General features: G+C 49.0%; 1 long non-coding RNA gene across 1 annotated transcript; it reads right to left on the reverse strand.

Annotated features, from left to right (window-relative positions):
• On the reverse strand, positions 1 to 4,229 carry LOC146595759 (uncharacterized). Its single transcript, XR_014895845.1, has 4 exons — positions 3,924 to 4,229; positions 2,876 to 3,061; positions 1,447 to 1,585; positions 1 to 238 (listed from the first exon to the last, which is right to left on the reverse strand). It is a non-coding gene; the product is annotated as an uncharacterized LOC146595759 (long non-coding RNA).
• Positions 4,230 to 4,419: the final 190 nt, after the last annotated feature.

Genomic DNA, 4,419 nt, shown 5'->3' on the forward strand with positions numbered 1-4,419 from the left:
TCCATTTCTCTAAAATAGCATTTACTTCCACAGTTAAACATTTTGACATCTATTAATAAAGTGTGATGAATAGCTTAAATGTTCATTTAGAATGTCAGGCTGCAGCTCCCGGGTAATCCCAGCAGCACAACAGGAGAAGATGGCTACTTCCCTTTCCTGCCTTAGCGGAAGGAGCAAAAAGCCTCTTAAATCCAACATTATTTATAAACTTGAGGACTTCTCCGTACTACCTCTAGACCTACAAAAAACAGACCAATCATTAGCTTTAGTGGTTTGTTTTCACCTCATAGCCCATTAATTTATTCAGCTTCTTAGAAAAGATAGTTGTTAACTGTTGCTTCTGCATCTGTCCAGACTCTTAATTAAATAAATAATACTCAGGATCCATCACTATCATTCTTACAACAGAGTTTTATCTACTTTTCTCAGTTGCCTTCCTCAGGGGGATCTAAAACTCTCCACAAAAATCAAGCAGGCTTCAGATGCCCTTGACATACAAGTTTTGCTTGCTGACAGTGAAGAAAGTGGGGCAYGCAAGGCTGGATTTTTTCAGAGCTGGTGACAGACAAAACAGTGGCTGAAGTCAAGGAGAGCTGTGGGTACTTCCTCATTCTGCATGTCAGATCTGTGGCGTTTAAGCAACTCACCCGCAGTCATGAAGAAACTGAAGCAGGTCGAGAATGTAAATAAGGTATTCTCCTCCCAGTGTCCAACTTCGTTCCATATAAACACTACCTTTGATAGCATCCTCTCGGAGTAAGGTTGCTGAATTTTCAGTGCAAAGAAGCATGCAAGGAATGAAAGTGCCTAAGAGCTGAGCTTGCCCCTCTTAAAACATTTGAGTAAGAATAATTTAAGTCATACAGAAGGCATTACTTAAATCCAGTGCTCACTAAAACACCCAGTTCTTCTATACTATCCTCAATTTATGTTACACACAGCAAAAAAGGAATTTCAGTGTTAAAAAAATAAACATTAGGAAACTCATGGAAAAGCTAAGTTTCACACCCCATGCCACAGGTGGGAAGTCACAGCACGCATGTACAGCTACACGGATGTAGACTGTATTCTGTGAGAGAGAAGCAACACGATTTGTCCTACAGACATCCGGCCAGTGAGCGCTGGAGCTGCGCCTAGGATAGGATAAAAGCTGGTGTCGTGCAGCATTTACTTCCCACTTCTCTGTGTTGTTTATTGGGGCAGACCATTTTTAATACACTTGGGAAAGGACTAGAAAGAAAATCATTTGACTGAGAGAAAAAGCCAAATCTTCATCCACTTTGATCAGCTAATTGTGAGTTGCAAGTTGGGATGAGGAAACAGAGGGAAAGTGTAAAGAGAGAGGTAGAGGTGCTCAGTTAATCTTTATCAAATAAATGCACAAAGGATGACAAGGAAACAGCACGGTCTAATGTAGGAATGACCTATAAATGTATAAAAACATACTTGGAGCCACATGGTCTTCAGCCAGCAGGTACAGCAAGGTCCCCATTCCAGGTTTCTCTGAACAAATCAGCTACTCATTCCTTGCACGACTTCAGAAAACACAGCCCTCCTTCTGGTGTTTCTGTCTGGGTTTACCTCTCTGTGCAATGTAAATGATAATTACCTTTTGGTTGATTAACGTCTGCTGGAAAACTGAGACCCTCTGATCAAAATTACTATGGGAGAGCAAAGCTTTGCTGCAGATTCACTCAATATGAGGGCTGACTTCTGCATGATTGATATACAAACGCAACTCCTGGCATTTGATGGATGCTGTATCAGTGTGCCTGGAGGCAAGAGGGGGACTGTTAAGTGTCTGCGTCAGAAAAGTTGCCCAGCTGCATAGCTGCTCAATGGAGAGCAGTGTGCAGCGTCTCCAGGGCCCAAGGAAGATAACGATGAACTTAGATACGGAGGCAACTATATACGCAGCGTCTGATTTTGCTCTCCAAGACACAATAAGCAAAGCTCTGGTGTACTATAACTTACATAATTTGCTTGATTGGACATTTTTAAAGCTCCATCTGCCTGTTTCATGCAGTTGTATTGCTCTCCCTTTGTGGGTTAAGAGGCTTAAACCTAATTACGTGCCCTCCTGGTGCGAAAGTGGTGCAAGTTCCCAGACTCACAGTGGGCATCTCTGCTGGCTAATAAGGAGCCACAGGTAGCTGGACTACTCTCATAACACATGAGTTTGAATAAATGAAAGAGTACCAAGACAGCTCAGGCCTCAGGGCCCTGCTGGGGATATTTGCCACTGTCAGAGCACTGCAGGGTTGATTAATTTACTTGAGGACACAGATTCAACAGTGTGTCTCCAAATTTTCACGTCCCCATCAGGAGGAGGTAGGAGTATCTTTCCACTTCTAGAAATTGCACCAACTTAACTCATCCCCAGAGCACCAGCCTGTTCAATAGCTTGGAAGGCCTCTGTCCTGCCAGTATTATTCAGCCAAGCAGGCCACGAAAGTAGGCTACCAAAGTAGCGAGAAGTTAATTTGATGCTGCATCCCCCACTGGCAAACGTGCAATAGTCGGGAACTAGACAGCTCAGGCCGACCCACGGCTGCTGACTGATCCAGACGCAAGGAGGTGGAAAAATCTGACCCAGTTATTTCAAGGGAACATTGTACCGGTTTTAGCTTCTGGGAACTGTTTCTAAAGTAAACTCAGGCCCAGTATGTTCTCMTGAACAACTATCCGGTTGTGCTTGCAGCACACAGCCCTGCTTCAACCCGAACAAGTATTAAGTGTAATCGCCGGGGATCAGGCCTCTCACCCAAATATGACTGAACTCTTTCAAAAAGCGCTCAGGATTTCTTGCTTAATAGCTAAACCAACTTAATTTGATCRTTCAGAGCATAACCAAGCGGAAGGGGAATTGACACACCTAGCTGGTTCCTGCTCCCGCTGGTGATTCACTGGAATTCACAGTCACATTTGCTGTTGATCACTTCCACCACGTTGCTGCAGCAGAACTGACGTTTCCTCCTCGCACCCAGCTCCGCCAGGAGGCTAAACCGAGCGGCCTTCCCCAAGGACGGCCAATCTCCAGCGCTTCAGGAGCCCATGCCATCTTAAAACAAAAATGTAACCGCTTTAGATCAGCCAGCGTGACCTGTCAAGCCCTCATTTTTTAGCTGCCGAAGGCCCGCACCCTCCCTGCACCGRGTTCCCTGGGGATCAGGGACCGCACCTTTGCCTAAAGGATAATATGTGCGTAACATTTAGCTATTAAATCATTTCAAAACTCCCGCCRGCTGCGATAGCTCCGGTTGTGCATGTGACGCTCAGGAAGTCCACAGCAGAGCCAAGAAACAGGGTGGCTGAGCCATGGTGCCGAGCCACCCCCCACGCTCCTCCCGGGGCTTTATTTGAGCCTTATCAGATTTCCGGGTGACTCAGGCCTCCCCGGTGCCCAGGTGAAGGCCAGGGAGGTACCACGGGGACAGGCACAGACACCTGGTCACAACAGCGTGTCAGCCTGAAACAGCAGCTGATGCCCACCGGGCTGGTCTCCGCTGGCAGTCTTTGCTTTGCAAATCCCACCACCCTGTGTCTGTCCCCAGAGCTCTGTCCCCAARCCAAGGCCGGGCTCACACAGAGGCTGCAATTCCCCATGCAGCAAGCACAGCGGAGACAGGCGGCTGCTCTGCTCCCCCGGCCGGGCCCGGGCGCTTGGCTGACCCCGGCCCTGCAGACCCCAGGCGGGCAGCGGGGCTGCCTCCGTTCATGGAGCCCGGCCACGCTCCCAGCCCTGTGGGGCACCCCACACCGCTGCAACACCTCATGGCACCCCCTCCTGTGACGGCCACCCACCAGGCCTGCCCGCTAATCCAGTTTCTCTCTCTCTCCCTTTTGCACCCCCGTTGTACTCTCCCTTGCACTGCACTTTCCCCACCTTGGTGTGTATCCTGCTTTCCATTGCACCCCCTCACCTCTTTGCACTCTCCTTTGCATTGCACCTCCAGCCTCCTTGTGCCCTGCCTTGCATTGCACTCTCACCTCTGTGCACTCTTCTTGCCTCCTAGCACCCCACTTTGCATATAACCCCACATCCTTGTTGTACTTTTTTCTTACACTCCCTTGCACTGCACTGACACACAGCTCCTTGCACTCTGCCTTGAATTAGCACCCCTGCTTTGCAATGCACCCTCCTTTGTGGTTGCCCTGTGCTTTGTATTGCAGCCCTCTCCCCTCCTTGCACTCCACCTTGCACTGCACCCTGCCTTGCATAAGCACCACTTGCCCCCCCACCTGCCTTTTGCAGTTTCACCGCCCTCACCCCCTTGTGTTTTGCTTTGCTTTGCACTCCTCACCTACTTGCACCCTGCCTCGCATTGCCCTTCCCTCCCCTTCTTGCAGCCCCTGCTGTTGTGCCCTGCTTCACGCTGCACCCCCTTGAACTCTGCTTCGCATGGTGCCCGGCCTTGC

Source organism: Rhea americana, unplaced genomic scaffold (assembly GCF_003343005.1).
Source record: "Rhea americana isolate MKP2758 unplaced genomic scaffold, rheAme1 scaffold_215, whole genome shotgun sequence".
NCBI lineage: Eukaryota > Metazoa > Chordata > Aves > Rheiformes > Rheidae > Rhea > Rhea americana.